Source organism: Cervus elaphus, chromosome 2 (genome assembly GCF_910594005.1).
Source record: "Cervus elaphus chromosome 2, mCerEla1.1, whole genome shotgun sequence".
Taxonomy (NCBI): domain Eukaryota; kingdom Metazoa; phylum Chordata; class Mammalia; order Artiodactyla; family Cervidae; genus Cervus; species Cervus elaphus.
Genome location: NC_057816.1, coordinates 14,163,550 through 14,177,222, shown reverse-complemented (window position 1 = coordinate 14,177,222; position 13,673 = coordinate 14,163,550).

The window sequence follows — 13,673 nt, the reverse complement described above, 5'->3', positions numbered from 1 at the left end:
CATTTAAATATAAACAGAGTTCTTTTTTCTAAACAAAGTAATACTTTTTTTTTTTTTTTTTGCTGCAATTCATGTTCATTTTTATAACTTTGGCTAACTGCTGTGGCCTCCATGTTGCCTATAACAGAGGGAGGATTTCCTGGTTCTCCTCTCTCTCACTAGTGAGCTCAGATTCCCAGCAGTCAGGGTTTGGTTCTGATATCACTTTTGTGCTGACGTGCCTTTGTACTCCCTTTGGTGTGCAGAGTTTTGTGATCACCACTTGTACACAAGCACTCCTCTGTATTTTTATGTTTAATTCTCCCTTAGTCCTAAACATTCCATCTTTTGGAACATTTGGAACTTCACACAGTATATGGAAAATCATTAATTCATATTCTTGAGGCTGTTTTAAGTTCAATGTCCCAGTTCCCGCGGAGCACAAGCTACTCTGGTTATTTTTCCTATCTTCATCTGGCTGTCTGGTGTTTACAGTCTCAGTGGGCACACTCCCAATTCTGTTATTTATATCACTGAGAACCGGCTCTAGCACAAACTTAAGTCTGATATTGACGTAGGCTTTCTTGCTGGCCAGATGTTGATTGATTTTAGTACCCAGAGCTGCAGCAAACAAAATTTTTTGTTCCGACTTTGTATTTTCAATGACTAACTGCCAAGTCTTGGGCTCATTGTTGGGCACCCCCATATAAGGTTGATCTCAACCGGGATGTAACTGTGATGAACATCTGTGGTCAGTACTGTAACTGGCCATTCAGTCTCTTGCGCATTTTGAGTCTTACAAAGTCCACAAAAAGGAATGGCTGACTCGGGTCTTGCTTGCTTTACCATCAAATGGCCAGCAGGTGGCAATGTTCAACTTGCTATTTATCGGCTTAGTTTTTTTTTTTTTCTTTTTTCTTTTTTTCCCCTTACAGAGCAACTTCTTCAAAAGTTAGACATTTTTATCACAGCATGCAAGTCTGAGACAGCAATCTTTCAAAATTATACACATAAATCTGAATGTTCATTCTGTTTCTTACACCCAGTCCCTGGAGAATGTTGAAGGAGGTATCCTGTGGTCATCGTGCTTGACGTGACCTGTGTTTTTCCCTTTTCCACTGTCCAGTCTTTACTGGGGCTTCCCTGGTGACTCAGAGAATCTGCCTGCAATGCGGGAGACCCAGGTTCGATCCCTGGGTGGTCTCAGGGATCACTACTCCACTCCAGTATTCTTGCCTGGAGAATCCCATGGACAGAGGAGCCTGGTGGGCTACAGTCTATGGGGTCGCAAAGAGTTGGACACGACTGAGTAACTAACATTTTTACTTTTCCTTACTGTAATTACTGGTCTTCATCAGACAAGTGTCTCTCAACTCAAATTCTCTGGCAGTCTTGGAGAGTTGGCCAAGCCGAGGTGTCTTCAGGCCTGGGACCACCTTAATCGTGAGAATGGTTTGGCTCTGGTGCATCCTTTAATTTTTAGTGAAAACAGTACATCTCCTTCATATCTTCATGGTTGACTCGTACCACCAGGTGGGAGTCTTGTCACATTTACTTTTTACAGCCGATGATGTGGGGTCTGAAATCGCTCTAATGGATGCTCCTAATTTACCACTTTTGATTTTACACTCACAGCCACACACATATGTATAAATATATACTTTATTGTACTAACTTGCAGAGCTGTGTACCGTTTCTCCTTGTGTCGGGGGAAGAAAAGAGGGATGCAGGAGATTTCAGGATGGAGGGTGATTTCAGGGCATATGAAGTGCTTAATTCTAGGTCATCAAGGAATTTCATATAAAAATGATCTATGTTTTATAAATATCTTCCCAGTGAGTTAGGATGGGAAGTGCCAAGAAGAGTGTTTGACTCACGGTAGGCATGTTAAATGGTCACTGTTTGTGTAAACGTCATCATAGTTGTCTACCCCCCAACCCCTAGTTCACCTCGCTTCATTCCCCTCATCCTCAGTGTCTCTTCTTTAGAGTCATCAGGGAGCTTCCCTGATCTGCTGTCATCCACAGAAGGGAATCCAAGTCATTAACACTTCGGTTTAATAGCAAGTACTCCTAGGAGTATTTGAATGTTAAGAGTCTCGAGTAAGGGAAACCAAAATAAGTGAACAACTAATGGTGGAATTTGAGACATGGTTGCCTTAGACTGAGTGAGAAATCTGGGGGCCAAGGACACACATCAGGGCTCCTAAATGACAGATGGAGGCACCTGCAAGAGTGTTAAAAGCAGATGTTTTAAGCTTTTATATTAGAGTATAGTTGATTAACATGATGCCCATTTCAGGTGTATAGCAAACTGATTCAGTTATACATATACATGTATCCATTCTTTTTCAAGTTAAAAGAGGACATTTGAATTGGGTGAGAGATGATATTATGAGAATGTTAGAGCCCCCTTTGTTCTGCTTTCTGGGTGTCCTCAGATAAGTAGAGGAAACAAGCATTCTCTTGATTCTGGATTAAAGAATCCAGGTTTTTTCTCTTAGACGTCTGGGCCTAGTGCAAATTGTCCACCCATTTCCTCAGGGCACAGGACTGATTTCTCTTTTTCAGAATATTCTTCCACGCAGTCCTCCCTGTTTGCGGTCTCATCAAGCTCACTGCCTTAGAGAATTTAAAGAGGAATGTAGACATTAGATGAGGATGGCAGGAGGTCTTTCCTCCATCTTCCCACCTTACAGATGGGGAGGTTGAGGCCTGCAAGGCCATCCTTGTCCCCGAGTCACACTGCTGGTTGACAGAGAAGCAATTCAGGGTGTGAAGGTGCGTTCTCAGCCCAGTGTTCTGTGTCCATCTGAGGCCACGTGCTCCTGCAGAGCAAGACCTGAGCTTGGAGGGATCCTGTGCCTCCAGCCAGGCCCAGCCCCTCTGGAAGATGGATGTGGCCCCAGAGCCCCGGCCCCTGGGCTGCAGCAGGGCCAGCTGGTGTGTTTCAGTGTGCTGCGTCAGCTAGCATGCCACCTTCTGCCTGGAATCTTCCTTGGCTGTTTGCTTTTTCTTCAGTGAAAGAGCCTTCCATTGAGGAAGAATTCCAAGTATTTAGACTTTAGCCATGTTTAATGATTTACAAAGGAGGGCTTCACTCCGAGTGATCTTAAAAATGTGGAGGTGTCTTCTGAATGCCTCAAAAGGAGGTGGGGAAATAGGAAAGGCCTGGGGACTTAGGAAGAAAGTGGGACTTAGAGTAGCCGCATGGCCGGGGAGGAAGGGGAAGAGGACAGGGACTAAGGGCTGGTGCCCTTGCATGGGAAAACTTTCTGATTAGCTTTGAAGCTTGGAAACGTCAAAGGCTTTTTTCCACATCGTGTGTGTGTGTGTGTGTGTGTGTGTGTGTGTGCGCGCGCGCGCGCACCCACTCATATCCATACACCCACTCTCTCTCTCTAGCATATATACACACAGACACACACGAGGACATTAAAGAAGCTTTTGCACTTGAGAAGGAATGGAGTTGGGTGTGCCTTGAAGGTGGGAGTGTAGGAAAGTGGGCAGTGAAACAGGTGCTGTGGGCACAGGTGTGAGGGTGTATTTTTGACCTGGGCACTTGACTTTTCTTCCAGCAGGCCGTGCAGATTCATTAAAGAACTTGTATGCAGGGAAGCGACATGGCTGCGTTTTTCTTGTAGAAGGATGACTTCAGCTGTTACCTAAAAACCGGGGTGGTGTTAAGGCAGGGATTGGAGTGATGGGGACCTGTTAGCGCATGCTTTCCAGAGGTGGCATGAGCCTGAGGGAAGGGGTGGTGGAGACGGGCAGGAATGCACTGGGGCCTCTGGAGCTGTGGGGAAAGAGGAGATGGGGCTGAGGCGCCTGCGGAGAGGGGAGGTGGATGGAGGTGCCGTGTACAAGGACAAAGGTGTACATGTACAAGCTTTGGGCACGTGCGTGGAGGGAGAAGCACGTCTGTGTCCAGGCTTGTGGAGCACCTTCTGGGATGGCTGGTGTGGGTGTGGATGGATGCAGACCCTCGTGGCTCAGGCAGGGATGGCGCTGGTATGTGGCTGCAGAGCCGGCTGCCAGGATGGTGGCTGAAACGGTGTGCATGCCCTGATCTACAAATACATGTGCTGTCAAGGATCCTCTTCACTTCCTCCTGAGTTTCTACTCATCTTCTCAGCATCTCCCATTTTTTCACTATCCTCTCTTCTCGCCCTTCCCAGAGCACAGGCGAGGCCAGCCTGCCGGTCTGGGGTCTTTCTCCAAGAGCCAGCACCCTCTGTCTTCCTTTATGAAATGCGGTGATTTGCACCTACCTGGGCTCTGTAGTCTGCAGGTGTCTCCTGGTTGGTCCGTTCCTGATTCAGACATCAGGGTGGGATGTCCTGGTGAGGGAGGAGATTCCTGGCTGGTCTGGAGAAAGCAGGAGAGGAAGGTGGATGTCTACTTGGAGTAACTCGATTTCTGGAGTCTCACCAACCCTAGCTGGAAAATACTGGATGCATTGCCGGGCTGCTTCTGCCAGGTTGGCTAAGCAGTGACATTGCTGTATCCCATCACCTCTTGGCTCTCAGTGGTGACAAGGGAGGCCATGCAGAGGTGCAGGGAGGAGGCGAGGGCAGGCAGAGCGTTCAGAGCTCTGATGAAGGGGGGAACGCCTGGGTCTGGAAGAGCTTTGGAGCACCCAGAGTGGGAGCAAGCAGTCTCTGCTCTGGGACCCTCACTCTGGTGGGAGGGGGCCTGTACCAGGGGAGCCAGAGTAACATTTCTCCTGTTGGCCTTGTCAGGGGCTCATTCTATATTCTTCTCTAGTTAAACACCAGGGTTTTCTGCCTTTTAATTTCTTTCTTTCTGCCAAGCTTCACAACACCGGGGATCTTAGGTCCCCAACCAAGGACTGGAGCCCTGGAAGCACAGAGTCCTAAACACTGGACTTCCAGGGAATTCCCAGTCAGCCCTTTGATTTCTGATGTCCTGTAAGCATGGCCGTGTCTGTGGGGTCACGGAGGCTCAGGCGGGCATTGTCTCTGCTGCTCTGGCTTCTGCTCTGTGCTTGGCCATCCACATATCTGGCCCCTTTTCCCTCACTTCTCCACTTCCGGGGTAAGGCAGAGAGTTCCTGAAGCCTGGGCTGAGGCAAAGCGCATGGACTCGGTTACTCAGCGATCCGGACAGAGCAGAGAGGCAGTTCACAAAGCATTTCTATAGGAGGTGCCAGAGGAGAAAACTCGAGGCAGGCAACTTTACAGTGAAGAGCAGTGAGATGAGTGGCAGCAGGTGGGACATGATTCCGATGCTGCACAGGTGGTTTACTTCTGGCTCACGAGGACTGCGCCCCTGGAGCTGGTCTGTGACCCTGCCTGGGAGGGTCTTTGTGCCACCCCTTCCCCTGCCTGCGCTCTTTCTAAAGCACTTTTTGTGAGAGTACAGTTGCTTTACGGTGCTGTGTTAATTTCTGCTGCACGCCAAAGTGAATGAGGCGTGTCCTGTGCTCTGCTTCGTCACTCAGTCGTGTCCGACTCTGTGCAACCCCATGGACTGTAGGCCCCCAGGCTCCTCTGTCCATGGGATTCTCTGGGCAAGGATACTGCAGTGTGTTGCCATGCCCTCCTCCAGGGATCTTCCCCACCCAGGGATTGAACCCAGTTCTCCCGAATTGCAGGTAGATTCTTTATTAGCTGAACTACGAAGGAAGCCCGAATCAGCCATACTCATACACACACACACATCCCCTCTTTTTTCGGTTTCCTCACTGAGTGGAGATCCCCGAGCTATGCAGTAGGTTCCCCTTAGTTATCTATTTTATACATAGTGTATGTATGTGTCAATCCCAGTCTCCCAATTCATCCCACACCCCTCCCACCTTGATATCCATACATTTGTTTTCTATGTCTGTGTCTCTACTCCTGCTTTACAAATGAGATCATCTAGACCATTTTTCTAGATTCCACATAAGTGTGTTAATGTACGATATTTGTTTTCCTCTTTCTGATTACTTCACTCTGCGTGACACTCTTTAGGTCCGTTCACATCTCTGCAAATGGCACAGTTCTGTTCCTTTTTGTGGCTGAGTAATATTCCGCTGTATGTACGCACCACACCTTCTTTATCCATTCCTCTATTGATGGACATCTAGGTTGTTTCCGTGTCCTGGCTCCTGTAAATAGTGCTGCAGTGAGTACTGGGGTGTGTCTGTCTTTCTGAGTGATGGTTTTCTCCTGGTATAAGCACCTCCCTTGGTAGCTGCTGTCTGAGAGTCTACTGTCTACTTTGTTTTGGAAAAGACTTGGGTTCTTTTTTTTTTTTTTTTTTTGGGTTCTTTTAAGGTGTAAATATACGTGAATGGAAACAATATAATGCTGTTATGAGTTGTTTTGGCCTTAGTGAAAATGAAACTGCTGGCAGCAGCAAACTTTGAGAAAGGGGAGAGAGGGTGCAGGAGAAGAACTGGAGAGAGGGTAAGGTGAAAGGGGAAGAAGGGGGAAGGCCTGGCACGGAGGAGAGGTGCTGGCGGCCCTGGCTTCCACAGGCCGCATGTCCCACCTCGGTTTATCCACAGGAAGGCAGCCAGAGCCTGCAGTTCACCTCCGTTTTCCTTGCAAACTTCTCAAGTGAGAACTGTATTGTACTTTCTAACTGCAAGAGTTCTAAATGGTGTCCTTACTAACAACAGTACAAATATCCCTCCTTTTTCATTCAGAAGGAATTCTAAGTTGTAGGAGATAGGGCCACTTAGCTGGCACCACAAACAACCCACCACCAAGCAGGGCTAGGGCTGGGCCCCAGCTTGCAGATCTGCAGTTTGGAGCAGTGACCTACTCTCAGTCACATAAGGGCTGCTGTTTTCTGCCCAGGTCCCATGTGGCCTGTTTGATATTCAAGTATTTAAAACATTTATTTATTTGGCTGCACCGGGTCTTAGTTGCAGCATGTAGGATCTTCGATCTTCTCTGAGGCATGTGGGATCTTTAGCTGTGGCATGCAAGCTTTTAGTTGCGGCATGTGGGATCTAGTTCCCTGACCAGGGATCCAACCCAGGCTTCTGCATTGGGAGTGCAGAGACTTGGCCACCTGACCACCAGGGAGGTTCCCTGCTGTTCTGCATTTTTAACAACAGGTATGAGAGGAGGCTTTTCCTTCTGCTTGGGCACAGGCAAGACTTGCTTGGGGGATCTACAAATCTCCCAAAGTTACGGGCAAAGCTCTGAGTGTGTGTCTGTGTCTGGGTGTTTCCAAGGATCGGGTTTCTCAGTGTTTACAGCATCCTCTGTGGGCCCGAAGTGGCTTAGGATCACTGCATCAGAGCAAACTGCAATCTAACCGAGTTCCACTGAGCTGAGTTCTCTTAATGTCATAGTTTAGAAGGAAGGAAGGAAGTGAAAATATTTGAATACAACAGAAAAAATGCCCTTTGAATACAAATCAAATAACACACCTCTACTATACTATGTTAGGGAGTTCTCTGTGACTTTCTGTAAAAACTCCAAAGACATTAGGGCCATCAGGTTAATTGTTTTTCTTACCCAAAGTGGAGATGTTAATAATTCCTGTCCCACCACTCCCCCCAGTGTTTTGTGAGGATGAAGTCAGACAATATATATGAACTCATTTACAAACCATATGCTGTTTTTGTATATGTAAAGTATTTTTATTAAGAAGGAGGATGGGTTGATGGAAGAAAACATGGCGCTTGGGAGGAAGGATGAATTTTATTTTGGGGCCTCACCTGACATCCTGACATCCTGTGTAAAGGTGGTGCTTCCCACTGACTGCACAGGGGGCCTGAGGCTCCGGTCCAAGCTCGATCTTGAAGCTACCATTCTGGATGCTGATGGTGGTGGGAAAGAGAATACTGTACACCGAGAGGAGCAGAGCAGAGAGAAACTTGCTTGGCAGAAAGAACAAGTGCTTTCTAAATCCCCAGGCAGGAGTTGAGGATTTAGCATACATTTTGTCTCTGTCCTAGGTATTCCTCCTGTACCAGTTCGAACACCAGCGAGATCCTAAACAGCTAAGAGTCCCAGTCATTCACACTGATGTGTATATGTGTGTGTGTGTGTAAATCTATGAAATGCATTACTAAATTGGTGGGCCTGAGATATGAGGGTGGTGGCTGCTATTCAAGATGGTATGAGGGGTATTCAGGGTACAAGAAGGAGGCAGCCTGGAACTGCCTGGTGAGTGTCCCCAGGCCAACTCAGGACCCTTTGTTATAGCCCCCTAGCATCCGAGAGGACAGATACAGGACTTAAGTACCATAGGGACATCTGTTAAATACTGAGCCCCAGAGAAAAAACAGAGTGGGTGGCAGAGAGGGAAAAAATAGAGTTAAATATTTCCTCTGAGCAGAGAAGAATGGACCCAGGCCCAGGGCTATAATTCATGGAGCCTTAGATGAATCTCCAGCTGCTTCAGCTGTCTCCACATCTGGGGGAAGACAGGCCAAGAGCTCCGGCACTGCTGGGAGCCTGTGGCTGATGTCTCCACAGTTTAACACTTCCTGAGCCTTCCAAGAAGCTTCCCAAATGCCTCAGTGGATGTTGTCTGCTTTGCCTGACTCGGGCATGGTGTCCATGAAAAGCAGATTAAACATACTTGGGACTTTCAGGGATCTTTGCCAGAGAATGCTAGAGACATACAGCACAAAAATGGTATATTCTTAAATCTATTTTCTGATCTAAATGTGAACATGGTAAGTATTATTTGCTCAGTCATGTCCGACTCTTTGCGACACCATGGACTGTAGCCTGCCAGGCTCCTCTGTCCGTGGGATTCTCCAGGCAAGAATACTGGAGTGGGTAGCCATTTCCTTCTCCAGGGACTCTTCCTGACCCAAGGACTGAACCCAGGTCTCCTGCACTGCAGGCAGATTCTTTACCATCTGAGCCACAAAGGATACCTTGAACATGGTAAACCAATGAACTAATAATACCTGATCTGAGGAGTTGCGAGGCACCCCTCCCCACTGAAATCTTGCCTGGACCATAGAATTTCTTCCTCCTTTCTCCCCAGCTCTTTTCTCCTTAATTCTTATTTCCTGTTTGAGAAGATATGCCAGGATGCTTGATTTTTTCAAGAAGCAGAAGTCACCCTTGGTCCTGATGTTGGTGAATATTTAGAACCTGAAAGGGGTGAATTCTGAGTCTCCTAAGAGAACCCCTCTCCAGCCTCAGGGCATCACCCTCTGGGGCTGATCTCCTACCTGAAATCTTCTGCACCCACCTGGCTCAGCCATGCCTTCCACACCTGCTCTGGGGACTGTCATGGAGAATCATGTGAAAGGAAAAGAAGCCCTGGTTTTGATGAGTTTCCAGTCAAGGGTGCCTGTAGCCCAGTCCCAGGAAAAGGTGTAGCATTTAATTAGCAAAAGGCAAGCAGTTCAGTTCAGTTCAGTTACTCAGTCATGTCTGACTCCTTGTGACCCCATGGACTGCAGCACGCCAGGCTTCCCTGTCCACCATCAACTCTCGGAGCTTGCTTAAACTCATGTCCATTGAGTTCGATGAAAGACAAGCAAGTTCAAATCAAATACTCATTTGCTAGAAATGGAATACACAAATGCTGAAGGAGCTAAGACAAAAGGAGCCATCAAAGCTTTATGAGTTAAATGAAGTGGTTTCCTACAGGAGGCCAGAGGTTGAGACAAGCAGAGGTGAGGCTGAGAGGGCAACCCCCGCACTGGGGAGGTGGCGAGCTGAAGCAACAGCTTTGCAGCAGAAGAAGCCAAATTGACTAATTTAGCCAGAGCCAGGTTTTCATGGAAAGGGTAAAGAGAATGAGTTATGAGATGAGCAAAGCATCTCTCTGGGCAGCCTTAGACAAGGAATTTTCTCTAGACCTCAGTGGCCTCCACTATGACATGAGGGTCCTGGGCTGGGTGACGAGGGTGCTGGGCTGAGGTCCCCTCACAGAGGGGACACAGATAATTATAGCAGGAGTATTTCAGGCAATCCCAATTTCCCAATCCTCCTAGGAGCTAGCCAGACCCCCATTGTATTTTTGTAATTTTTATTTATTTTTCTTACTAATTTTTATTTTGGCCACACTGCACAGCATGTGGGATCTTAATTCCCCAACCAGAGATCAAACCCATGCTCCCTGCATTGAAAGTGCAGAGACTTAACCACTAGACTGCCAGGGAAGCCCCTACTCCCATTTTAGATCTGGAGCCCCTGTCTCCTGTGAGGCTGAGCTGAGGTTAGATTTGGGTGCATTCATTCATTTACTCTGTATTTACGTATGTGTGTTAGTCCCTCGGTTGTGTCCGACTCTTTGTGACCTCGTGGACTCTAGCTCACCAGGCTCCTCTGTCCATGAAATTCTCCAGGCAAGAATACTGGAGTGGGTAGCCATTCTCTTCTCCAGGGGATCTTCCTGACTGACCCAGGGATCGAACCCAGGTCTCCCTCATTGCAGGAAGATTCTTTACCATCTGAGCCACTATGGAGAGTTCCTACTGGCCAAGCAGTGGACCAGGCCCTGGATGGGTAACAGTGCATGAGACAGAGGAGGTCTGACTGTTGTTCTAGTTGAGGGATTGGGGGGCAGATAGTCAATTAAAGAGTAAAGATCCAAGTGAACAAAATAGGTTTAGATAGAAGTACATGCTGTGGAGAAAAATAAAATACAGGCTCATAATCATGATTTGGGCTTGCTAGGTTGGGTGGTCTAGGAAGACTTCTCTGAAGGAGTGGCACTTGGGCTGAGGCCAGAAGGCCAGGAATAGGTCAGCTCAATAGGTGAAGGGTATGATGACCAAGCTGAGGTCTTCAGATCTGACAGCAGGGAGTGCCCCAGTCTTTCTCTGGGGGAGAGGTCTTTTTTATTTCCCAAAGATCTTAAGATCTCGGAGGGTGGCACTTGCACTGTCCTAGTGTGAAAGCAGGGCCACTGGAGTGACCCTGAAGGCCCCTGAGGGGAGTTAGGAGAAGGTGGGCCCATTAGATCTCCTCTTTTCCCAATAGAAATACCAGAAACCCCAGAAGGTGATGATGGAAGCATCTTGGAGGATCAAGTAAGGCTTGGTAGTAATAAAAATAATAAGAATCCGCCTGCAATTCACAAGATCTGGCTTTGATCCCTGGGTCAGGAGGATCCCCTGGAGAAGGGAATGGCTACCCATTCCAGTATTCCTGCCTGGAGAATCCCATGGACAGAGGAGTTTGGCGGGCTACAGTCCATGGGGCCACAAAGAGTCAGACAGACTGAGCAACTACCACAGCAACAATAAAAATACGAACAGCACTGCTAGATAACTTTAAGAATGCTTTTTTATGATGCATCAAGCACTTCTGAGCACTTTTTAAAAATTCACTTATTTAAAAAAAAAAAAATTCACTTATTTAATCCTCAAAATGAGTATAGGACATGGTTTATCAGTATGCTAATTTTAATAATGAAGACACTGAGGCTTCAGGAGGTACAGTAACTCGCCCAAGCAGGCACAGCTAAGATGGGGTGGAGTCAGGACGCACATGGGGTCCTCTGAGCTTGGGTTCTCAGTCACCGCGCTCTGTTGCCTTCCACAGGCCTCCAGCGGTCATTCAGTATTTGATATGGAAGTGATCTTAGATGGTATCTAGACCTGAGATTTCCAATGCAGTCTTCTGACTGAAGACCTCTGATGGTGGGCGGTCCCTCTTCTTTTGACAGATGAGAGTGTACAGAGTCAGAGAATCAGATAAGTGATGGAAACAGAGGGTCCATGTGGAGTTCTCCTGACTTCTACTCTAGTGAATGCTCAGCCTGCATTCTCCTAGAGCCTCAACCCTGCTTAGGAACCCCTGGCAAGAGCAACTGGACGGAGTGAAGCTTCCCAAGAGGGGAGAGACCAGGGTCACAGAAAACGACGCACATGAAAATTGGTGTAGTGCTAAGCGCAGAGTAAGGGCTCAGTGTACACGAATGCCTTTGAGGATGTCCACATGGCCCATTTCTGTGCTCGAGGTGTGACTGGGGAAGGGGAAATGAGGCCAACAGGTGGGGAAGGGTTTCTTCTTCTGAGCCCGTCATCGCTAGTGACACATCACAGTCCCTACCAAACCCCATGGATCACGTAAAATGTCATTGGAAACCTTGTAACTCACCATTAAAACTGCTGCATGTAGGAAAACAATTGCCTGCCCTAAAGAGGTGACTTATGATCGCCCTTGGTTGTCTGTGTTTCTCTTTAATTACAGCCCCTCTTTAAACACTTGGACACAGAAGGCCTTTGTCAACGTGAACTCTCTCTCTCACAGACCTCCACATGCACACTCTCCCTTTCATTTCCAGAGCGTAAACACCATCTCTTACTCATTCACATAATGAATTTCAGCCCCACACATCTCAGTTGAAGCGGGGCCCCAGGAGAATAGTGGGCACCAGAGCACTCTTCCTGTTCCAAAGCCCCAGGGGGGCTCTTGTGCCCGGATCCTTTACGGGGAGAGAATAATGGGCAGACAGTGCTCTTTCTGGGACTAGTCCCAGCGTTCCCTTCCACAGCAGAGTTGTTGACTCCAGCAGCCACTCCTAAGAAAATTCCAAACTTCTTCCGCACACCCCCTTCTCATGCTTCAGATCTTCACGCACTGTCCCACTCCTGCTCCTCCTCTTACAGGCTCAACCCAGAGCCCTTTGGTTTTGGAAAGATTTTCTAGGTCTCAGGAGAGACAGGATAGCCTTCCTTGCTCTACTTGCCCTCCTTCCTTCTCAGAAGAAAGACGTGGGTTTTACTGAGAGCTAAGAAGGACCTTGGGGCCCAGAGCCTGAAACAGGGCTCCCAGACTCCCCTCAAAGTCAGCGCGAACTCGTGACTTGATGGCATCACCACTGCATACCCTCAGCTTCTCACTCCAGCGTCCTTCCTGTGTTTGGTCAAGGATCACAGGAGAGAAAGTCAGGGAGGAAGTACTCTTTCTTTCTTTTCTAAGAAATACTTTGAGGATGCTCCCTTAAAAAAAAAATGTCTATTTTCATTTATTTATTTGGCTGCTCTGGATCTTAGTTGTGGCATGTGGAATCTTGTTCCCTGACCAGGGATTGAACCCGGGCCCCCCGGCATTGGGAGTCTGGAGTCTTAGCCACTGGACCACCAGTGAAGTCCCAGAAAGTACCTTTTCTTGATGATTTTTCCACTGTCCACCAGTGCCTCAGCCCCTCTTTGGCAGGAAGACCACCCTTTTCTCCACATCCCTGGGCACTGGTGTGCTTGCTGGTCAGTGCTAAATATGGCTCTCCATCACCCAACCCCCTCCAGTCCTGGGTGGCAGCATTTGCCCCCTTGAGCGGTATGAACACTCCCACAGGACCTGGTCCGAGCTTCTGTCATGATGCCCCTGCACGGGGTGAGGTGGGACGGGCACCGCTCAGTCCTGCCCTCCCACCCTCACCCTCTGCTCTCCTCTCTGCACCTCCCCCCCAAGGTGCCGGGGTCTGTCCTGGAGGACTGGTGATCCCCCAGGCTCCAGAGCACAGATAATTGTGTTCAAATCATTAGGACGTGATGGGGCTTGTTATTACACATGATTTATAAGTTCACATAACTAAAATGTTAGTGACAACTGTGTAACAGCTGACTGGCAAAGTTCTTGAAAACGAACCATCGGTACCAGCCCATCCTGCCCACCTGTGGCCCGGGCAGCCATGGGTTCCAAACAAGCTCTCCATGGGCCCCAGAATGTGCCCATCTGGCAGCAGTAGCACATGTACAGGGGCAATTCTTGGTTCTGGATTTTTTAGGGGACACTGTGATGAGGAAAT